Source organism: Spermophilus citellus, assembly GCF_964194105.1.
Source record: "Spermophilus citellus genome assembly, chromosome: 7".
Classification (NCBI taxonomy): domain Eukaryota; kingdom Metazoa; phylum Chordata; class Mammalia; order Rodentia; family Sciuridae; genus Spermophilus; species Spermophilus citellus.
Genome location: NC_138188.1, coordinates 74531841 through 74557144, shown reverse-complemented (window position 1 = coordinate 74557144; position 25304 = coordinate 74531841). Strand labels below are relative to the sequence as shown.

The 25304-nt window shown below is 37.9% G+C and overlaps 1 protein-coding gene and 1 pseudogene across 2 annotated transcripts in view; one reads left to right on the top strand and one right to left on the bottom strand.

Annotated features, from left to right (window-relative positions):
• Positions 1-472: 472 nt before the first annotated feature.
• LOC308653491 (large ribosomal subunit protein uL6-like) lies at positions 473-1076 on the bottom strand (annotated as a pseudogene). The gene has a single exon. The product of its transcript is annotated as a large ribosomal subunit protein uL6-like (transcript).
• Positions 1077-16842: 15766 nt separating this feature from the next.
• GNB4 (G protein subunit beta 4) overlaps positions 16843-25304 on the top strand; it is a 44312-nt gene continuing 35850 nt past the window's right edge. Inside the window, exon 1 of the mRNA XM_081301249.1 lies at positions 16843-17139. The gene's annotated coding sequence lies outside the window, so the exon portion shown is untranslated. The remainder of the gene's footprint in view (positions 17140-25304) is intronic.

The following is a 25304-nucleotide window of genomic DNA, read 5'->3' as shown; positions in this document are numbered from 1 at the left end:
TACAACCATATTAACATTAGGACAAGTTTGCAATTTCCAAAACCTAATATTTACCCAAATCATTATCAGTACTTGAGAAACCCAAATGACTAAGACCTTAATGTTCAGCATTTTAGAATCCTCATAGAAAGAATCTTATTCATTAGTGTTTCTCAAACTTTAATGTGCTTATAAATTACCTGGGTATCTTTTATTATTTTTACTACTACTACTACTGCTACTACTAGTAGAGCAGTAGTAGTAGTAGTAGTAGTACTGCTACTACTACTACTACTACTACTACTATACTACTACTGTTATTTTGCCATGTTGGACATTGAAGCTGGTGCCTTGCACATTCTAGACAAGTGTTCTACCACTGAGCCACATCCCCAGTCTATTTGTTTTTTCAATGGAAATCTTTTACTGCATCACTGAAATATCACAAATTGACCCCAGGGCTGTGTTTCTGTGGCTGGATAACTCTTAGGTCTTATTCATCAGCCTGCTGTACTGTTTCTTTTTCAGAAACATACATATCATCCAAAATTTTTCTGATATCCTTGGTTTTTTTTCACTATTGTGGCTTGCTGAATTAAAGCTGCTGAATTTATAACAAGTTCAATATAATTTCCTTCAAAGATTAATTTGTCTTTCTGAGTTTGAGACACTGAACAAGCAACACCTGTCTTCATCCGAATCCTGCAGATATATTTTTCATCCAAGAAATTTCAGATTTCAAGACGAGACCCATTCTCCTGAATAAAAACGTTGATGGGGAAGTGAGCAGACACAGATCTCACCTTGTAATGGAAGCCCAGTGTAACACCCTTGGTCATGTTCTCTAAATGACTGCAGATGGTGTGGACAGTGGCCAGTTCCTTTCTATTTCCCCACCACTTGTCAACTCGTAGCCTCTTCTTTTTCTTTCCAAGGAAACTGAGTTCTACATTAATATGATTGAAATCCCTCCAGAGGGTTCCTCTCGGGCCCTTCACAAGAACTGTGCTTCCCTTCAGAGTGATGTTGACATTTTCTGGAATGTCGACAGTCTCATTGCTGAGAAGTGTCTTCATTCTCGAAGTAGATATGGCAAAAAGAGCTATTTTAAAAAATATTGATATTTTATGGTGTGATTAACATTTTTGCACTAAATTTACTCTGCAGCTTATTTTTTACTCAATATTATGCCTTCTAGCTCTTAACACATTTATTTCTGCATCAATATAATACTAACCTTAGAATCTGGTTCCAGATTTCATAGTACCAGCTGTTCCTATTTTTGTTCAATTACAAAATTCTTTGGATAATTTGCCCTTCACTCTTTCAATTGTAGTTTCTTTTTTCCCCTGTTATTGAGATAGCATTGATAAATCGTATGGTATACAGTTGAGCTATATAAAGTGATTATTTGATATATGTGTATATTGTGAAATTATTACACAATTAAGTTAGCATATCTATCCCATACATGTATTGTGTGTGTGTTTGTGCAAACACGTAAGATGCACTCTCAGCAAATTTAGAGTATATGATAGGGTATTGGGCAGGGACTATAAACGTGCTTTCTAACAAGCTCTGTGGACTACTCTGAACAGTAAGGTAATCCAGCTGGTAAGGATGACAGCTTTGGGCTGGGGATGTGGCTCAAGCGGCAGCTAGCTCGCCTGGCATGCATGCGGCCCGGGTTCGATCCTCAGCACCACGTACAAACAAAGATGTTGTGTCCACCGATGACTAAAAAATAAATATTAAAAAGCTCTCTCTCTCTCTCACTCTTTCTCTCTCTCTCTCTTAAAAAAAAAGATGACAGCTTTGGTTACCAATAACTTTACAGGCCCTTTGAAGGGCTAAAAATTACCATGAAGATAACCAACATTAACTCCAGAATAACTGCCTGATTCTCTAGCAATTTTGCTTATGAAAATTTGCATTTTGGTCTGGGATTACAAGTTTCAGTTCCTTGCAAGTTTGTAATATGATAGCACTACTATATACCATACGATTTATCAATGCTATCTCAATAACATGGGAAAAAGAAACTACAATTGAAAGAGTGAAGGGCATTAGAATGATTGCCCTTAAACTTTAAGGATCCAATATTTGGGTAAAGGTCTGAGTGTTCTTGGGAAAGATCTCTTAATCTCCTCAGTTACATGAATAAGGCAAATCTTCATCTATAATATGAAATAAAACAAAGCGTACCTAATAGGGCTGAGTTGATGACACGAGATAATGTTTCTAAGCTCTTGGCAGAGTGGCTTTTCTCATCATAAATACTTGACAAATGTCTAGGGTTGTGATTTTGAGTATTATCAATGTAGACATTATTTTCTTTTCCTGCAGAAGCAATGGCAAAATTATTTCAGAAAGTTGTCCCTGACCAATATGATAAATTTCTCCTGTTTTAGGAAATATGCTAATAAGTCTCAACATATGCTCTTCAATGTCTTCTTCTGAAAGATCTAAAGGAGAGGCAGAGCCAGAGGGAAGTGAGTTGACTTCTTGTTGATTCCCAGGGGCGAGGTTGTTTTTAACAACTACAGATATTGCTTCCTGACAGTGAAGGTACACACTACTCATAAAAACTCTTCCAAGAATCTGAAAATAAAACTATTCTTCTGGCTTTCTTTTCTTAGCTAAATATCTGTAACATTATTATTTTTTTTCTCTTAGACGTCCTTAGACTTTCAGTGTAAGTATTCTTTTTTTTTTCATTTATTATTCCTGGTTTACTTCCATCGTTATCACATTGTTGGTGTTCATAAATGGAGTTGGGTGGAAATAATTTTTATACTTACAATGATTTTCTGATAGCTCAAAATGTGAGAAGAGAGAGGAACAAAAGCAAACCAGTAATTTTCTATAGAAGAAGAAAAGAAGTTTGGAAAGAGAGTTTACTTGTCCAAAGTCACACAGCTCATAAGTGACAGAGGCAGGATGTGAAATTATATTTTTCCAAACTCATAGTTCATGTTCTTTCAAAACATGTCATGCTTATGGGAGATAAAACAAGTGCACTGACTATTATAATTTAAGCCAAAGTGGGCAGTAGTGACATAAATACACAAGAGTAGTATAAACCAAGTGCTGCAAAGATTAGAAACAAGAAGAAATGTATTCAGCAGGCAGATTTCACATGGCTTATGAACTAGATTTGAGATAGTCTCTGTATGAAACATTCTAGTTTGTGGAAATAGTACAAGAAGAATGGGAAATCCCAGACCTCTTCTCAGAAGTAGGAAGAGACAAGTCTGAATGGAAAATACCACAGAGATAAAGTTGGAAATGAAAGTTTGGGGACAGATTATGGAAAATATTGTATGCCAGGTAACACAGGAATGTAAAATTCAGTAAACAACTAGAAACAGGTACTTAGTCAAGAATTAGAGCTGAACTTTAGGAAAATAAATTTGACAATAACATATTATATGGACTGGGGAAGGTAAAATTAGAAAACTCTGTTAGATGCCATAAGAAATACAAAGTGGGTTAGGGATGTAGTTCAATAGTAAAGCTCTTGGCTAGCATATGTGAGACCATGGGTTCAGTCCCCAATACCACGTGCGCGCGCGCACACACACACACACACACACACACCCACCAAAAAAAATCAGATACATCAATTTGATCTATATCTTTAAGCCTATTATCACCAATTGCTTTTTACGTATTTAAACAAATATTGTTAAATAAAAGCATAATTTAATGCTATTGAAATGTATAAAATGCCATGAAGATTGAGATAGAAAAAGATCTAGACTTTGGTTGGTTTAGAAGGAAAGATGTATTAGCAATTATTGTCAATATAGATTTTTTTTTAAAAAAACTAAGTCTGATTTCATGGAAAAGAATTAAATTTAAGGTAGTTAAACTTCCTTGAAATTTATATGTCCTCACATGTGTGGACTCCTACCATTAACTTACCATCCTCCAACCAAGCAATTCCTTCCAAATACCAATACTGGAGTCATTTTTAAAAAATTATATAGGATGTGGATATGCAAAAAGGCAAAGTTAAGAGTTTGGTTTTTAAGAAAAAAAAGAACAATCTACACTCAGTTTTATTTTTAGAGATGCCGCTTTATCAACTAAACCGAGATGAAACAGTTACTCATTAGATGACAGGTTTATTTTTTTCTCCTTAAATTCATTTCTGAGTTAATACATATCTGACTCATTGTCACTTAAAGAGGAACCTTCTTGTACAGACTTGTGCAGCTGCTGCAGGTTCAATTTCTATGGAAAATATACTCACCTTTATGCAACGCTAATAATGCAAATGCCAATTAATTGAATTCTGGTTTTGATTATAAATAAGCCATGTTTTATAAAACTTGGATAGTGGGCTACAGTTTTCCTGCCAAAATGAACTTTTAAAGAATGAGGTAATCTACTTGTTACTTGAAAAGTCACAAATTCCAGAACACTGACTCATTTGCGGTGAGAAAGCCCATGAAATTCTCGAGAGTAAGATGGAGCAGTGCAAATATCTGTAATGAGCAATAATGCCACACTGCGGAAAAAGTACAGTGAATGTCATTTTAATTCAAACCTTTTAAGCTAGGAGATCCATCCAATAGAAAGAATAAGAACTCCAGTTCATTTCAATTAAAGCAAAACAGGAAGAGCAATAAGTAGCTAATCTTGAGAAGGAAAGGGGTGGGAGAGAAAGAGAAATTGATGTTTCCAGATTGAAAGCATTTGTGAAGCCTTTGGGATTTGGGCAAGTGTTCAGTCAAGTTGGGTGAGGGTGGGGTGGTTAAATTATGTATTTACCTGATTTGTGTTTATGAGATCCAAATGGAAAGACAGAAAAACTTCTAAGGCTTTGCCCTGATTTATTTAGAAGGAAATACAATATTTAAAATGAAACCTAAGAGAAAACAGTTGGGTAGCTATTGTAGGGTGGTTGCAAAGAACAGGGTTAGGAACACATCTAAGAACTGTGTTAGAAAGTTCCAGGACATAAGTGAGCACCAGCATTTATTAGATAGTTGATCAATATAGAAAAAGTCTCAGGGGCTCAAGTGTTGCTGCGGGATTTTGAATCTCCATTGGTACAACAAGCATGCTCTTTTCCTTAGCTGGTGAAGTTGCTGAGGTAGCCCAGAGGGTGTTGAGTAGAGGGGGTTAGGGAGGTCTAAAGAGGATGGAGACCTGAATCCCTACATTCTAGTAGAGATTTAGGATCTTGAGCATGGGGCTCAGTTCTCCAGGCCTACACCCCTTCCTTTGTAAAATGGAAATAATAATATCCCCTTGTAAATCTGTTGTATCTAGTAAATAAGAGAAATGATGTGAAGCACTCTCTCCAACATGCTTCAAAAACATATTGAGTTTAAAAGCTATCAAAGAGGAAATAACTAAAGTAAGAAATCTACTTAAAAGAAGATGATTTCTGTTAGGAAAAGTCTAAATTCTACCCTGTTCCTAGAATATTTTACATATTTATTTTCAGATATTTAGCTTTAATTGTTTATTTTTTTCCCCTTTCAAAGAAGAGAGTTTAAACCATCATTGCCCTGCTAATATTATGTGGCTCAAATTCAGAGGGCTGGGTCTTCCCCAAGAGCACTTAAAATCAGGCCATGATTCCTTAGAGCACTTAGCAAATGCTTTGCTTTGAGCAAAAAGCTGGCCTCTTCCATCCTTGCTCCTTGAGGAGAGTGAATTGCTTCAAAAGCCCTTGTCAGATGGAGAAATCTCAGAGAAGCATCCCCTCAGCCCCTCCTTATGTCCCACTAAGAACTAAAAGCCAGGAAGACAGCTCAGTACTCAGGGATGCCTCATAGTAAAGGAAAAGTGTAAAACTTGTCCCAAGTGTTAGAACTTGGGCCCCCCTTTCACCCCAGCTTGATTATTGCACCTAGCAGGACAAGCCTGCTCCAGGAAGCACTAACGTGGAATCAAGTGCTTAATCAGTCTGGTTCTGTTTGTTCCTAAATAACTATGAAGAGACCTTTTTGCCTGAGAGCATATTAAATACTTATAATGAATGAATGAATGAATGCGCTCTCAGAGACATCCCCTTAGAGCTCTGTGTCAGAAGGGGTATCTGTCAGCTTTTTGTCACTGTGACCAAAATGCCTGACAAGAACAACTTATATTTTGGATCATGGTATCAAAGGTTCAGTTCATGGTCAGCTGAGTCCATGGTTCTAGGACAAAGATGAGGCAGAACATCATGGCGAAAGGGTATAGTGGAGAAGAACTGCTTAGTTCATAGCAGCCAGGCAGCAGTGGAAAGGGGCCTCAGGGAAGATGAACCCTTCCAGGGCACGCCCCCAATGGATGACCCACCTCCTCCAGCCACACCCACCTGCCCACAGTTACCTCCCAGTTTTTCCATTCAAGGTTACAGCTCTTGCACATCTAGTCATTTCACCTCTGAACATCCCTGCATTAACATACGAGCTTTTTTTTTTTTTTTTTTTGAGAGAGGGAGAGAGAATTTTTTAATACTTATTTTTTAGTTTTTGGTGGACACAACATCTTCATTTCATTTTTATGTGGTACTGAGGATCGAGCCCAGCGCCCTGCACATGCCAGGCGATCGGGCTACCGCTAGAGCCACATCCCCAGCCCAACATAGGAGCTTTTGAGGAACACCTCATATCCAAACCATAACACTCTGCATCCATTCACTAATTCATTCATTGTATAAATATTTACGGGTGCCCACTATATGTAGGTGCTATAGACATAATGTTATAGAACATAAATATAATGTTATAATCATGAGTATCTCATGATTGAGATTTTGCCATCAAATAGACAATTGTAAACCTCTAGGTAATACCAAAAAAAAAAAAAAAGAGTTATGCTCTAAGTACTCTAAAATGGACATATTATACAAGGGGAGGACTACACAGATTGTAATTTTAATACATCACATATTTGAATTTGTTATCATTTGTCTATTTTAGAATTTAAAACAGAAACCTGAATTGGGTATTCTAGTACAGCTAAAGAAGATACCAGACTTGGTATCAGACCAAAGCAATTGTTTCCATGAGGAAACTATTAATGTTATTAAATTATTCATTCTCAGCTTTCATTGCTAAGGGAAAGTGACATATTGTTGACAGCTATCAGAATTCTTCATGCTTTATTGAAAAGTCATTTGAAAATTACCATATAATTAAACCCAATTCTTAAAAAGTTTCAAAACTCTCTCAGAGAACTAGGCATAAGATCATCTCTCTCTCTCTCTCTCTCTCTCTCTCTATATATATATATATATATATATATATATATATATATATATACACACACACACATATATGTATATATATATCCATACACACATATATACATATAGATAAATATATATATGACTGAGGACGTGTGTGTGTGTGTACACACACACACACACGTCTTCAGTCGTTGTCTTCAGTTTCTGGTTAAAGAGGAGAAGGGTTTGGGAAAGGAGAAATCCCTCCAGTGGAATGCAATGTTAATGAAGAGAAGCTATCCCTGCACCTTGAGTCCTTTCCCATCTCCAAATAAGGGGAGCCTAATAAAATTACCTGGAAAGTCATTTTCTAGTTGGTTACCTATCTGGTGCCAGAGTTTATGACTTTCCTGGAGGGTGCTCTAAGTTTTGGAACATACTTTTGAGATGGATTTCATGGTTTGGCATGATGATCTTCTAGGTACAGAGGAACAAGGATATTCAGGGACATGGACAGTCTCCTTAAGTTCTTCATTCTTGAGAGCTACAGAAAGAAGGACAGAAGAGTCAGTTTTGGAAACAATACTGTCAAATATGGAAAGGCAAAGAACCTATGTTCATAAGAGCAAAATGACTTAGGTGAGGGTGAAATCAAATAACGTAGTACAAGGTAGCTCTGGAAAGGTAACTGGAGCTAGATCATGCAAGGGTTTACATGCCAGAACAAGGCATGTATATTCGGTTTAGTAAATAATTGGAAACCACTGTAGGTTTGTTGAACCAAAAAGGGAGTATAACTAGTGTTGTGCTTTAGGAAGATTAATTTGAAAGAAATGTATTGACTGGGTTAGGGCAGAGAAGGCAGAAGCAACATGAACGTGTGATCCTGAATAAGATACAAAGATAGACCACCATTATGAGACACTGCCACACACCTCTTTGAGTAAAATTTTTAAAATACCAGCAATACCAAGTGTTGACACTGACTCAGAGCAATTGGAATTCTTCTACATTATTGGCAATAATGCAAAATGGATCAGTCACTCTGGAAAATGGTTTGGTATTTTCTTTTTTTTTAAATTTATTTCTTTTTTAAAAATAAATGACAGCGGAATGCATTATGATTCTTATTACACATAGATAGCACAATTTTTCTTATAAGTTAAACGTAAACTAACTATATGACCTCAAACCCCACTCTTCATTATCTAGAGAATTTAAACATGTTAACCCCAAAACTTATATAGTTGTCCCTCAGTATCCACAGGGGATTGATTCTAGGACAAACACATACAAGCACACACACACACAAACACACCATAACACTCTGCATAACACTAATTCATTCATTGTATAAACATTGACAGATGCCCACTATGTGCAGGTGCTATAGATATAATGTTATAAGACATGAATATAATGTTATAATCATGAGTACCTCATGATTAAGATTTTAGCATCAAATAGACAATTATAAACCTCTAGGTCATACCAAAAAAATTGTTATGCTCTAAGTACTCTAAAATGGACATATTATACAATGGAAAGATTACACAAATTGTAATTTTAATACATCACATATTTGACCTCCATGGAATTTGTTATAATTTGTCTATTTTAGAATTTAAAATGGAAACATGAATTGGGCATTCTTATAATCTAAAAAAAATATCAGATTTGGTATCACACACACACACACACATCCCAAGAATACCAAAAGTCACAGATACTCGTCTCTAATACAAAATGTTCTGAGATTGACTCCCAGAACCCCCGAATTTGTAATATTTGCATATAACCTACATACATCGTCCTGTATTCTTTGAATCATAAATAAATTATTTATAATACCTACTACAATATAAATGTTGTGTATATAGTTGTTATACCACATTGTTTAGGAAATAACAACAACAAAGAAAACCTATACATTTTCAGTATAGTTACAACCATCATAGGCCTAAAGTGCAATTCCAATTCATGGTTATAGAATCTGCAGGTAGAGAACCCATGTAGAGAGGTGCCTGGGCATGATGTTTACAGCAACTCATATAGCAATTCATACTTACCCTAAACTAGAAACACTCCAAATATCCTTCAGTTTATTCATTTGCTAAATGGACAGGCTATGAAATACCATGGGTTACTGCTCAACAATAATAAGGAACAAAGGTGTCAGGCAGAATAAAAGAAGGTAGTACACACCTGTTATCCCAGCAAATCAGAAGGCTGAGGCAGGAGAATCACAAGTTTGAGACCAACCTCGGCAACTAAGCAAGACCCTGTCTGAAAATCAAAAAATTCAAAGGGCTGGGGCTGTAGTTCAGTAGTAAAGCACCCTTGGGTTCAATCTCCAGTACTGGGGGGAAAAAGCCAGTCTCAAAAGTTTACAAGCAATATAATTTCATCCCTATAATATTCTCAAAAAGATCAAACTATAAGAATGGAGGGAGGACAGAAGATTTCTAGGGGTTATGTAAAGGGATTTTGGTGGGGTTGGGGGGCCATGAAACTGCCCTTATCCTGATTATAGTGGTAGTACACGAATCTGTAGATATGTTTAAAATCATAGAACTGTACACCAAAAGAAAGACAAATCAATTTTACAGTATAATTTAAAAACAAAAATTAAGAAAGCACTCAAAAAATCAAATTATCAAGGAAAGCAAGATATCTTCCATTGTTTGAAATATCTAACTGACAGAACATATTAGCATAAATAAAGTCAACGTGGGAGGAAGGAAAGAAATGATAGAATCTTAGATTCTCATAGATTAATCCAGAGTTGGTGAATGTGATTACAGCAGCTTGTCTTTCTGAAGATGGCCACAACAATATGTGCCAGCCTTCTTGCTTTTCTAGGAATCTGAAACTCTTTCATGAAGAATATGTCCCTATCACTTGTATCTGTGACTACCTAGCCCAAGAGAATATGGAAAGCAATTTCTGTGTGATTATTAAGGCCAAGTCATAAAAATGCTATGCACTTCCTCCTTGTTCTCTTGGAACATTTGCTCTTAGAATCCAGCCACTGTATTGTGAGTAACTTAAAATAACCCATGGAAAGACCTATGTGAAAAGGAACTGAGATCTCTGCCCACATACCTGGGTCATCTTCCAGCCAATAGGGTGCCCCACCTTCCCAGCCATATGAGAGTGCCATCTTGAATATAGCCAATCTAGTCGGCACTACATGGAGCAGAGAAGAACCAAGCTGTCAAACTCACACAGATATTTATGAGCAAAATAAGTGATGGCTGTTGGGCCCAGTATGTTTGAGGCCTAATTCACTAAATTTTGAGTAGCTTATTCAGAACAAAAGAGAACTAATATGATGTTTTTACTCACTTATCAATACAAATGAATCACTGGAACTTCCTAAAAGGTGTTCAGAAGAATTTCTGGGATAGGATGAGGCTTAGAGGGAAAGAGTACATGATTGATTAGTGAAGTTAACTTTGGGGCATAGTATTGAACAATGGCACCAGTACTGTTGTGTTGGCATTTGATACCCTCACTTGATATGATTGGATAAAAACAGAATGCAGGCAGTTTTTGATCTTCTCGAGATCACATAGATAGTGGAGCCAAAGCTTTAAATCGTATCTTTGACTTGAAGTTTAGTATTTCCTCCACTTTGCCATGTTCCTTCCCAATAACAGATTCTGGGGACCTAAAATAGAGAACATAGAGCTGCAGATATATTCTTCTATTTTCTTCTTCCATGCTTGTAACAGACATCATTAGCTAAGTATAGCACTCTCCTAAGGTCACTGTGATGTATATGGGTGATAGATTCCAAATTGCCATGGCTGAGAACCTGAGTGAAAAAAAAAATAAAGAATTACCACTAATTTGAATCATAAGTGTCAGAGGAGTACAACAAGGTGGGCTTAAAATATAGGCTGTAAAAAGTTTGGTACAGAAATGCAATGTGTGTGAGCAGGAAAGTAGGCTTCAGACATGACTGGTCCGTATCAAGCATATGAGTCTGAATGACATAAACTTACTTCTGACAGAATCTACTAAGGCATTGCTTCTCACATCTTTGGGAACTCTGCTTGTCGACCTTTGTATTTATTTTTTTTTAAATTTTCAGTTGTAGAAGGACATAGTACCTTTATTTTATTCATTTATTTTTATGTGGTGCTAAGGATCGAACCTAGTGCCTCACACATGTGAAGCAAGTGCTCTTCCACTGAGCTACAGCCCCAGGCCATGCTTATAGATCTTATTAGGGTTTTATTAATATTTTAAAATTTATTTTGTTGTAGTTGAAAGAAAACCTGTTATTTTAGTTAAAATGTTGCAAGTATAAAATTTGGCCTCGGTATGGTATATGGTGGAATTGGAATGCATACAACACAGCAGGACTGAAAAAAAGTGTCCACTTTGAAGTGCCTTTTTTTTTTTGTACCAAGAATGGAACCCAGGGGCGCTTAACCACTGAGCCACATCCCCAGCCCTTTTCACATTTTATTTAGAGACAGGGTCTCCCTAAGTTGCTTAGGGCCTCACTAAGTTGCTGAAGCTGGCTTTGAACTTGTGATCCTTCTGCCTCAGCCTCCTGAACCGCTAGGTTAAGAGGCACCAACCACCATGCCTAGCCAAGATTCTTCTTCTTTATAGTGCATTGTCATTGTCTCAAAATAAGGTAAAATCAGAAAAAAAGTAGACCATTTCTAAGGTATGATCTAAAGGTTGAATATGGGCACTGTAGATTATCTGAGAACTGGATTCATGCTCATCCCATTAGAACCAAGAGTGGAGCTTCTTTGAACTTGATCATAGAGGATCCAAACATCCTGAGTATGTAACTGTTATAAAACTCCTCCAAAAACAATGATCACTTTCCTCCTGCCATGATTTTGAAAGGTACAGGGGTGGGATTAAGTATGACATTTATTTGAGTAAAACAAGTAACCAAGTGTCATCAGTCATTTGTTTGTTCACTAAATACCTGGTAAATGCAAGCTATTTTGTTAGACACTATGGGGAATACAAGGATGAAACAGGGCTTTTTTATTCAAAGGTTCTCTAACAGGAACCCCATCATTGTGTTAACAAAGTAGGATTTGAGAACATGAGCCTAGTGAGTTAGATATGGCCAGAGGCCAGTACAGATATGTCCAGTAATATACAAACAGAAGATCAATGGACTTAATCCTTAGAAGTATGATATGTCATTACAATGGTCTATGTAGACATGGGGCATCAAAAATATTAATAAAAATATTAATATTATGCTTCTTTGTCTTTCTTTATACATAGATCTCACTATCATTGAAAAAATTATGAATTGCTGGGTCACTTAGATATATTACTGTGCTCTTAGGAAATGTTCCTGGTTATGAAATTCTTTCAGATTCACAGTATAGGCTTATTCTTTTTTATTTTTTATTTTTTTTTAGTTGTTGCTAGACCTTTATTTATTTATACGCAGTGCTGAGAATCAAACCCAGTGCCTCACACATGCCAGGCAAGTGTGCTACCACTGAGCCATTCTTTTTTTTTTTTTCACAGATAATTAGATTTTATTTCTTATTCCACCAAATTAACAAGTAAAAGAAACCAGCAGTTAAACTATTGGCAGGAGTGCAAATTGGATCAATAGTTTGGAAAGCAATTCCTTGGTAAATAGCAAGAGCTTTAAGATTTTAAAATCTTTATTCAGGAATGGCATGGCCAGAAATTCATTCTATGGATGTAACCCTCAAAATGAGTAAAGAGTAATGTATAGAGATGTTCCCACACAGTACTGGTTTTAGCAGGGGAAAAATGAAAGCAATTTGAAAGTTGCCCTTTGAGTAAATCACAGTGTCTCTCACCAAGGAAGTTCACATAGCTACAAAAATAAAGGTTAAAACTATTAATGATGTAAGAAAATGCTCACAGTGTAACATTAAAGGCAGGACCCAAAATTGTTTATACAGCAAGATTACAACCATATAAGATATACTAAAAACTGGATATATGTCAAAGCAGTAGTCACTTTAGACAGATTATGCCTATTTTCTGTGATTTCTCCAATTTTATAATGTTTACGTGTTACAGTGTCAAAAAACCAGAAATCAAAATAACACATACAAAAAGAATGTAAACCTATTGCTAAGATTTACCCTTTTTTCCCTTACCTGTTTCTATTGTGATCATGCAAGCCTTCTTCTTCTTTTTTTTTTTTAATTTTAATTTTATTGTTGGTTGTTCAAAACATTACATAGTTCTTAATATACCATATTTCACAGATTGATTCAAGTGGGTTATGAACTCCCATTTTTACCCCGTATACAGATTGCTGTGTCACATCAGTTACATTTCCATTGATTTACAAATTGCCTTTCTAGTGACTGATGTATTCTGCTGTCTATCCCATTCTCCACTGTCCCCTCACCCCTCCCCTCCCCTCCCCTCCCCTTCTCTCTCTCCATCCCCTCTACTATAAATCGTTTCTTCCACTTATATAATTTTTCTCCTACTCCTCCTTTCCTCTTATATGTAATTGTGTATAACCCTGAGGCTCACCTTCCAATTCCATGCAATTTCCCTTAACTTTCACTTTCCCTCCCGCCTATCATCCCTGTTTAATGTTATTCTTCTTCTCCAGCTCTTCGTCTCTACCCTGTCCTTGGTTACTCCCCTTATATCAAAGAAGACATTTGACATTTGTTTTTTAAGGATTGGCTAGCTTCACTTAGCATAATCTGCTCTAATGCCATCCATTTCCCTCCAAATTCTATGATTTTGTCATTTCTTATTGCAGAGTAATACTACATTGTGTATAAATGCCACATTTTTTTAATCCATTCATCTATTGAAGGGCTTCTAGGTTGGTTCCACAATCTTGCTATCGTGAATTGTGCTGCTATGAACATCGATATAGCAGTGTCCCTGTAGCATGCTCTTGTTAGGTCTTTAGGGAATAGACCGAGAAGGGGAATAGCTGGGTCAAATGGTGGTTCCATTCCCAGCTTTCCAAGAAATCTCCATACTGCTTTCCAAATTGGCTGCACCATTTTGCAGTCCCACCAACAATGAACAAGTGTACCCATTTCCCCGCATCCTCGCCAGCACTTATTGTTGTTGGACTTCTTAATGGCTGCCAATCTTACTGGAGTGAGATGGTATCTTAGGGTGGTTTTGATTTGCATTTCTCTGACTGCTAGCGATGTTGAGCATTTTTTCATGTACTTGTTGATTGATTGTATGTCCTCCTCCGAGAAGTGTCTGTTCAGGTCCTTGGCCCATTTGTTGATTGGGTTATTTGTTATCTTATTATCTAATTTTTTGAGTTCTTTGTATACTCTGGATATTAGGGCTCTATCTGAAGTGTGTGGGGTAAAGATTTGTTCCCAGGATGTAGGCTCCCTGTTTATCTCTCTTATTGTTTCTTTTGTTGAGAGAAAACTTTTTAGTTTGAGTAAGTCCCATTTGTTGATTCTGGTTGTTAACTCTTGCGCTATGGGTGTCCTATTGAGGAATTTGGGGCCTGACCCCACAGTATGTAGATCATAGCCGACTTTTTCTTCTATCAGACGCCGTGTCTCTGATTTAATATCGAGCTCCTTGATCCATTTTGAGTTAACTTTTGTGCATGGCGAGAGAAAGGGATTCAGTTTCATTTTGATGCAAATGGATTTCCAGTTTTCCCAGCACCATTTGTTGAAGATGCTATCCTTCCTCCATTGCATGCTTTTAGCCCCTTTATCAAATATAAGATAGTTGTAGTTTTGCGGATTGGTTACTGTGTGTTCTATTCTGTACCACTGGTCCACTTGCCTGTTTTGGTACCAGTACCATGCACTGAGCCATTCTTAACAAGTGTTCTTTTCAGAAAAATATGCAGTGAATGTGGTAAAACAGAAATATAATGTTCTTAGAGATGGATTAGTTCACTTCACAATTAAATTATCCTTTTTCGTACTTGAACTTTATTCTTCTGGAAATTTCTGTGTCCACATCAGATTTTTTAGAAAGGTGAACATCATCATTTATTCACAAATCTTCAAGGATTAGAGACATGCTTTTTATATCTTTTCAGGTTTTGCATGTTGTGTTTGGGAGTTGTTGGTTTATACTTTCCCTGATATTTTCTACAGTACCATACCTCAGTGCTTTCAACTAGCAACTTGCATTTCAATGTATAATCTTAAACCAACCACTTCTAAAAGTTCTATAGTATCTGGTAGATGCCAAAGCACTGGAACAAGATAGAAAAGAATCAAAAGAACGAAAATAGGCTTTGGAATTGGTCCATTTAGATGCCAGGTAAGATCTCTGCCACTCCCTGTGTGACCTCAAGTGAATTACCTAATCTCACCAAGCTTCATTTTGCTCATCTGTAAAATAGGGATAAAATGCATATAGGTCATTATAAGAATTAAGTAGGATAATAAGAAAGCAGAGAGTCTCGTACATAGTAGATAACCTTTAACTCCTTCACTTCTTCCTAAAAACAATGATAAAGCTCAGGACTTAATCACTAAAGCACACAAACAGCTGCGGCTGCAGACTGGTCAGGTCCCAACCAACTTTTCTGACACTGATAAGTAGAAGATTTGGTATTTATCCCTTTTCTTCTTAATGAAAAAAATGCACCCACCATTATGAAAAATGAAAACTTGAGGGAAAAAAACATCCATAATTCCATCATCCTAGTACACGACTATTTCCATTTTTTTTTTTTATCATGGTCTGGCTTTTATACAAAAAGATCACATTTTCACCACAGCTGCAATCAGGGTGTGTTTATCTTGGCAAAATCTCTTTTAAGGTACCAGTAGATTTATTCCAGGTGATAGTGGGAAGCAGCTGAAGATGAGAGAATGGAAGGCTGCGGGGGTGTAAAAGTTCTCTTATGATACTGTTCAAACCTTTCTTCAGCACAGAAACTCCACAAAGAACTCCTCTGCAGTTTTCAGTTACCCAGGGCTGTTCCTTTAAATTGTTTGACGTCAGAGAAGGAATGCTATAGCAACAGTCTGTCAAACTGGAATTAACTCAAAAGAAAGATGGGGGTGGGGAAAGGAAAAATGCTCCCAGGCGGTACTGACTTCAGAGGAAGCAATTTGGATAGATGCATTTATTTTATGACATTTTCAACATAAAACACCCAGAGAAATGAGAAAAAAAAAAGTCGATTGAGATGCGTGTGGTGTTTAACTCACACAGACAAGAGGGGCTTGGCAGGGTTAAATGGAAGGCCTTCCGGTTTTGTCAGTGACAATAGTAACAATAACTTCCAAGAATTGATCATTTATTTAGAGGCACGTTGCGTGCAAATGTGTCAGGTAATATTTCTCAGCACCTTTATGAAGCAGGTATCACTGTCCTTATTTTGCCAGTGACAAAACTTATGACTCCGAGAGGAGATAGGCTATCACACAACTAGTGATGGGAGGACTGGGACTGCAAAGCAATTGGGTATGACTCCGGGCTTCACTTTCCCACAATTTAGAATTCCAGAATGTTAAACCTAAACAGGACCTGGGGGTCGCCTCGCTCAATCCGTGAGCAAACCGTCGCCTGTAGTGTCAGGAAGGAAAGTGACCACAGTACTTAGACGGGCTCTACTCTGCTGAGTGCTCTGGCATCCAGGCGCCGCACCAAGAAAACGAAACTGCCCTGGAATTACTGTTTTTCTTCTCCTTCTAGCAGGAAACGAGAAAGAAAATAGGAAGCAGAAGCTGCGGGCGGCGGCCGCTCCCTGCGACCCCTGCTCGGGTCCCGCGCGCTCCAGGATCCGCGCGCGCCCGTGGCGCGCCTCCGCCCGCCCCCAGCGCGCCTCGTGCCTCGAGCCTCGCGCCACGTCCCCGCCCCGGGCTGCGCAGCGGAGTTGGCTGCTGGGAGGAGTGGCTGGGTGTGGTCGGTGGCTCTGGGCTTGGCGGTGCGCTGTGCTCTGCACGCCGGCTCCGTGCTCGAGGGCCAGCAGAGCGCAGAAAGGACTCGGCCAGCGCCGGGGCGACGCGGGCCGAAGCTCCCTCCAGGTAGGTGTCGAGAGCGCCAGCTGCTACTCGTCGGTGCGCCCGGCTAGGGGACTCCGGACTTTCCGCAGGGGATGTGAGGCGCCGCGGGAGCGCCGTTCACGGAACCGCCGTCACGGAACCGGCCCGGGTGGCGGCGCGGCGCGGGGCTGGGCTGGGTTCCTCCTGACTCCCAGACGGGGCCCTCCGGTGGCCGACACAGCGAGAGAGGGACGGGGCGAGCGCGCCCTGAGTGCGCTCCGCTACCGCGCAGGGAATGGCCACTCCGCCACTGTCTTGGGCACTTTGGGGGCTGCTTCGACAGCTCGCTCAGGGAGACACCCCCAGGTTCCTCTCTACGTCTTGAGGCCTCCTCCTAGGGACTTAGCAAGCCCCAGTTTGCCTCGAAGACAGCAGTTATCCCGGGCTGCCCAGGAGTGTTATTGGCTGGAGAGCAGTGGAAAAGCTCACAAAAGTTCTCTACTAAGAGCCAAAATCAATCCTGTAGTTTCGTGTCAGATTTATTTTTAAAATGATATAATGTCCAGTGTTATTTTTTTTTGGGGGGGGGCAGACTAATGGATTTTGAATATTCTCAAGTTCTGTACAATGAGAAAGTATTTTTCCTTTTCTCTCCACATTTTTTTCTTCTTCAAAGCACAAAGGATTGCCTTAGACTTTGACATTTATTGCTATTTTATAAGGGAAGATTGGATTTCCAGAAGTTAAACCCAGGCTTTTATTGTTTATAGAAGCATGGTTTGTTTATTTTGCATCTATCCCTCTACCCTTTTCTCCCACTCTTTCTCTTTCTCTTTCAGTAAAGGATGAGTATCTTTCTCTTCAGCCACTGACAGAATAGCCAGGAGTATGGATTAGCACCCTACCAGGAAGTTTTCTTAAGACATTGGAATTTAATTGTTGACTCTCTGACATCTCATTGTTGCAAACTAAGATTGTGACCTTTAAGTACATCTTCACTGCTTACACAAGATAAAAGGGAAGTAATTTTTAGTGGTAAACTATATACATTTATAATTGTGCGCGTTAAGTCTGCACATTTTAATAGTCATTAGCGTGGAGTTTTGGTTTATCAGTGCTACTAGGCTCCGAAAGCTTATTGCAGATTTCAATATTTGGTTAACAATCATTCAATATTTTTCATGTTGCATTTTGGTTTGTAGATGAACTTGAAACAAATATAAGCCTTTAAAATGTTTTATAAAGATCGTCAACCTTTGAATACACATTTTAAGTTTACAAACCTTACCAGTATGGTTGTAATACATTTAGGTTATCTTTTTGTAAACACACACACACACACACACACACACACACAGTATAGGAAGTTATTCTGAGTTATTGGACTTTGTTAACCTGTAAATTTTTTTAAAAAAATAATTGATGCTTAAGTATGTCAACACATATTTTTACACTTTAAAAACAGGCCCTGGGAAAATTTAAAAATTAAAAATTGGAACTAAGTGTTGGACATTTTTCTTCCTGTATCAAATACTGCCTGAGGCGGTGTGATTTCTAATTTCTTTCAGGCATGTTATAGAAGTCAGATGGCTGTTATAGTTTATTTACCTTGCTGACTAGTTTAATCTGCATTTATTATAGAAATTTCTTACTAATCATCCATCTTGGGCCAGTGACAGTGCTTTACTTTATTTATATTTCAATAACTTGGAAAAGAAGACATTATCTACTAATACAGGCAAGGAAACTGTCTGCAAGATGTTAAGGAGCTTTCCAGTGGTCACTGTTTAACTCAACTGGGGTTCAAGGCAGGATCTGAAGTTCATGTTTTTTCCTCTGTGTCACATTAACTTAGTGCCAAGGCAAGAGGAATGATCCACAATTCCTCATTAGCATATGCATAACATTTCCAAGACATACCAGAGATGCGAGTTGGTCTTTCCAGCATGATTTGTACTATTCATCCATGTTACTCTATAGATCAGCCATTCTGTCACTCTATTCCTGTTAAATATCTTGTTTAAAGTTCAGAACTTCCCTCTTGTTGGAATGTATCTTACTGACATTAATAGGTAATTATGACTTACTTATCCTTCCAAAATAATGACCCCATTTTAATGTGAATTCTCTTGTCACAGAGATATAACTAATTTGTCAGGTTACAAACAGGGTGATACCTATTTTGGAATATGGGAACCCTTTGATATCCTTCAGATTAAACGAAGAGATATTTTGATAGATATTTACCCTTGCAATTATTCCTTCTCATTTTCAAATTTTCAGTTTCTGTGGAATCATTTATGTTCTATGTAAACATACTCATGTCTCCCATCTTATAGTGAATTAAAAAAAAAAACAGTAAGTATTCTACTTCAGTGATTACCTCATTTCTCTGCTTCACCTTGCAGAAGCCTAATTCTTTGACAGAACAAAAGTCAATACAGGATAGCTGGGCATGGTGGCCCATGCCTATAATCCCAGTGATTTGGGAGGCCAATGCAGGAAGAGTGCAACATTGAGGCTAGCTGGGGCAATTTAGAGAAGCAGGATCACAAGTTTGAGGCCAGAAGGAAGAATTGAGCGAGACCCTACCTCAAATTTTAAAAAACAGGGGGCTGGGGTTGTGGGTCAAGGATAGAGTGCTTGCCTAGAATGTGTGAGGCACTGGGTTTGATCCTCAGCACGGCATAAAAGTAAATAAAATAAAATAAAGGTATTGTGTCTATCTACAACTAAATTTTTTTTAAATTTAGAAAATTTTTAAAAATGAGCCAGGGATATAACTCAGTGGTAGAGTATCCCTGGTTTCAATCCCCTGTGTCATCAAAAATTGTTTTTTTTAAATAAATTGATACAGGAAAGGTAGCCAGAAACCAGTTAGTTTCCTATATCAGGGTGAGTAGAAACTGAATAAACTGAAATTTAAAAAGAATGACATACCTTTTTGTGTGGTTTTGAATTTTGGAAACTTGTTTATCTTTTACATGTTCAAAAATAAAATTAACAAGATAGGGGAGTGGACTTTAAAATTGAATACAAACAATAAAAAAATGAGCCAACTCTATTTCAATGAATAGCCTGAACTCTCAGAAGGAAAAAAAAAATGAATCCAAGTAAGTTTTGAACATAGGACTTTAACTATATGCCCTTAATCTAAAGACAAAAAGAACTGAGAAACATCTTGAACTCCGCGTACGACGCTGTTTTTTGTATAGTAGAGGTATAGCAATTCTGAAACTATTTTGTGTGTCTTGTAGGATTGAGCAAATGAATAAATTCATTACATTTGGGAGCTAGAGTTTTTACTCTGGGAGAAGAAAACTAAAAATGTGGAATGGATTCTCATGTTATTCAGTGGGTTATAATATATTACCATCATTATTCATTTTGATGCTCAAATTTCCCCAGATTTGGCCACTGGGAGCTCCTTTGAATTAATTCCTATATTCTTTTGTTGCTGTTTTGAGACAGGGTCTCGCTATGTTACCCAGGCTGGTCTTGGACTCCTGGCCTTAAGCAATCCTCCCTACTCAGCCTCCAGAGTAGCTGGGACTACATGCAGGTGCCACCATGATAGACACCTATTTCCTTCTGACATGACCAACTTAAAAAAATAAAAATAAAAAACTATCTTACTTTGTGGCACAAAATGTTCAAGGCTCATATTCCCCTGTTGAAGCTCTGGAAACAGCCTTTTCAATAGGGACGTTAGCTGTGTTAGCTGCTACTCTAGGCATCATTACTCCTAGGCCCTTTCACCAGACAGAGCAAGGAAACATCATGCACATCTGCAGCAGCACATATGTATATATATTTTAATCCTGAGTTCACGTTGATGCCATGAATCCTATCCAACAACAGAGTGTTCTTTAGTGCCTTCGTCCATTCCACATTTTAGTTCTCTTCTCCCAGAGTGAAAACTCTAGCTCCCAAATATAATGAATTTATTCATTTGTTCAGTTCTACCAGACACACAGAACAGTTTCAGAATTGCTATGCCTCTACCTCGTTATCTTCCTGCAAGTTAGTTTCTGCCTTAGGACCTTTGCATTTACTTTTGTTTCTGCCTGATAAGCTTTCCTCTTTTAAGGCATAACTCATTTCCTCACTCCATTCAGCTTTACTTAGATTAATTAATTTAAAAATGAACTTTCTAGTCACCCTCCAAGTTGTTGTAATTATTTTTTTTAAGTACTGGGGATTGAACCCCGGGGTGCTTTACCACTGAGCCACATCCCCAACCCTTTTCATTTTTTATTTTGAGACAGGGTCTTAGGGTCTCACTACGTTGCTGAGGGCTTTGCCAAGTTGTTTGGGATCCTCCTGTCTCAGCCTTGTGAGTTGCTGGAATTTCAGGCTACACCACCATGCCCACCAACTTCTGATAATTTTCCCTGTATTCCCTGTATACTTCCTATCTGTATTTAAAAACATGCAATTTGTTTATGTGCTTCACTATCTCCCAAACTGATACTGAAGAAAGTGCTGCAACAATTGAAACTTTTGTTTGTTTTGTTTACTACTGAATCACTAGAGCCTAAAATATGCCTGGTATGTGGCTGAGACTCAGAATTGTTGAATGAATGCTTGAATTTATATTTGCCAACTCGTTGCTACATTTTAGCCAAAGTTATTTCAATCAGGCAAGACAGTGTCCAGAGATCATACAGCATTAATGCTATTTAAGGTCTTTTGGTGAAGCTACTAACGCTTCTCTGGAAGCCCGTAAGTTTCTAACTTTATTATCTTTACCTATCTTTTGTCTGCCCTCTGCTGGAGGTAATACTAATAATGAGAATAGATCCGTAGGAAAAATCAAAAATGGAAAAACCTGGATCACAAACTGAAAATTTAACTTTGAAAAAATTAAACCAGTTTGAAATTTTTAATTTAAGGTAAGCCTCCAGGTTAATCATAATGTAACTGAAAAGAATGGACAGTAGTTAGATTGTATAGCCAAGGATGAAAAAAAATAGACATCCAAAATATTTCGATTACTTAAAAACACTTTCTGCTCAAATATACTGCCTTTTCCTTAAAATATTTTTAATATTTTTCCACATTTAGTTCAAAGACCTCTTTTTTGCCGGGCTCAGTGATACTTACCTGTAATCCCAGCAGCCTGGGAGGTAGGGGGCAGGAGAATCGCAAGTTTAAAGCCAGTCTTCACAATTTAACGAGGTGCTAAACAACTAAGTCAGTGAGAACCTGTCTCTAAACAAAATACAAAAATAGGGCTGGGGATGTGGTTCAGTGGCCGAGTGCCCCTGAGTTCAATCCCCAGTACCCTCCTCCCCCCAAAAGAAGGACCTCTTTTTCTCAATGGTTGTAATAATTTCAGCGGACCCTCCTTAACTTTGCTGTTAACACATGCAGTTGTAGAAGTCAATGTTCCAGCGCCAACAGTTGGGTCCCAGAGGTGGAGCTCATCATCATTATGCGGCTTTACCTCCTTTCTGCTAATATCCTGTGGGTGGAACAGTGTGGCTGTCAGCTTTTCACTGCTGTGAACAAAAGACTTGACAAGAACAACGTAGAGGGGGAAAAAGTTTGTTTTGGCTGATTGTTGCAGAGGATCAGTCCATGGCCGGTGAGGCAGAACATCATGGTGGAAGGAAGTGGCAGAAGAAAGCAGCTCAGGACAAGCAACCCAAGCAACCAGGAAGGGGGGCGGGGAGGGAGGGGAGGGAGATTAGGCTCTCATAGTCTAATCATTTCACCTCTGAACACTCTTACATTGTCTCACACATGAGACTTTGAAAAATACCCTCATATCTAAACTATAACAGTCAGATACCAAAAAATTCCTTTGGGGCAATAGTTATGAAGAAAAAATGCTTAGTAAGCTCATAGCATGTGTCCCTCAATACTATTTTTCCAATATGCATTATGAAGATTTTTTTTCTTCCGGAATTACTAAGAGAGAAATGTTATTCAATCGGCTTTGAAGTAGAAGCTGCATGAAGTGATTTCTATTAGTCAAGTACTACTTACTGCTAAAATAATATATTTCTCTCGGTGTCCTTATTTCGTAGTTAAGGCAATATATAACATCTTAAAAGGATTTTGGCTTCCCCTCCCCAATTTTGGCTTTAGCAGAGTTTGTTCCTGTGCAGGATAGTTATTACGTGCAAGAAAAAACTCCCACCAAGATCCTCATCTTCCCGTTGGTATCTGAAAAGGAAGAATTTATTCAGGGGATGTTAATGCTGGCATCTTTGTAATCAGTGCTTAAGCTCTGATGTGCTCTTCTTCATAGCTGCGTGATGTTTCGTTGTATTGTGTATCATTCTTGCTCTTGTATTGATTTTTTAAAACTTTTATTATGTGAAGAGTTCATGAGTATCCTGAAACATCAGTTTCTTCCCTGTTATGTTTTAGAAGCCCTGCCATTTCCTCTGCCATTTAGCTTGTCAAAAAATTTTCAGCTAAAGAGGAATTAATAGAATCTGTCAATTTTATCAATTTCTCTATAGCTGAAGAAAGTTAGACTACTACTTTGGGAGAGGTAAAGATGAGGAAAATGTCCTTATGCTTCAAACCCAAATACTCTCTGGGCTTTACATAAGATTTTTGGTATTTTTATGGCAACATTTAGCGTTGGCTTGACTCACCCCCTACCTGTTTTTATATTGAGTTCCTCACTTAAACACTTCACCTAGCAATTGTTTGAAGTATAAAAAAATAGCTGTTTAGAACTGTGAAACTAAAAACCCAGTAATGTAGCTTAAGCTGAATGAGGCTTTGTTGTCTCACTGGAATGGGATATAGATTATATACACTATATTTAGGATAGTTAAGAAGGCTCATAGTGACCAGTTTTTATAAGAAAATAATTTAAGATACTTGATCCTAGAATACTATCAACTATGTTACTTATTTGAATGGAACATGGTAGGCAGGTTATTGCATAAGGAAATTGAAATTTATCAACAAGGGATCTAGACTAGGTCATTTTGTAGAATGGGATTGTTGTAAGAACTAAACTACTACTATTAAGAGCTTTGGATAGTGTATGTACATAGCAAGTGCTCAGTTAATATTATCTTCTTGTTTCAACAACTCCTGCTTAGACCATTTAAGTGTAGAGGTCCTCCTGCTTTCATGCCAGGTAATCTTCCTCATCTGTATTACAGGTCAATGATCTCTTATTCACAACTTAAAAATCCAAAATGCTCTCAAAATACAGGCTTTTTTCTTCATGAATCATTTAGTGTCAAAACCTTATATGTCATGAACTGATTTGGTGGCACAGTGTGATCTGAAGCGATTGCTAATCTCTTTGTCCATTCTAACTGTGAACATATTTATATTTTGCTGCAGAAATGTCAGTTCCTGATTATGTGGGATGCTGCCCCCACGGTCTATAGGCGGTATTTTGCTACATATAACGAACACTTTGTTTAATCTGAAAACGTCAAAATTCCGAAACACATGTAGCACTAGGGTTTATTATAATGGATCATGGGCCTATGTGTGTATGCATTTATATGTCTGTCTTCCTTTATAGACTGTAAATTCCTTGAGACCAGGGCCTAAGTTGTATTCATATGGCCCCTGTTCCTGGCATATTCAGTAAATGTCTGGGTGACAGCATAAACTGTTGCAGAACGGAACTGCTAGGTGAAGGGAGACAGTCTGGAGAGCAGGGCCTTCTTTATTTCCTGGAACACAGAACAGACGGCCTTCAATTCACAAGAAGGTGGGTTGTTTTACTTTGAGGACACTTAAAAATGCTCCAAGTAATGAATAACATGATGGCCAAGTAACAAAACACAAAACCTGGTGTTCTGTGCTACAATTTCAGCATCTCTGGCTTCTCTTGCTCTCGTATCCACTTGCTCGGTGCAGCTCTAGGGTTTTGGCTAACTTGTTGAGAAAGACAAATGTGGGATGGGGTGGCTTGTGTGTTTTAAATTCCTTGGTAAGAATGATCATACAAGCTTTAAAATACCTCACCTGATTCATTATGTTTTTTAAAATGTATTTTGTAAAGTATAAGAAATTTAAATCTGATTGCAAAGAGCAAAGTAGAAAATTAGAAAATTGGATATAACAGCATACTACTTGAAACTAACTTTCAGAGAACAGACTTCTAGGAAGCGAAAGCAGTTTAGGCTTAAATTTTTAAAGTTCAATTTCAAATAGTCTTTCATGGCTTAACATGAGCTTTCATGATCAGTGTGAAAATTATTACTAGCTAAGAA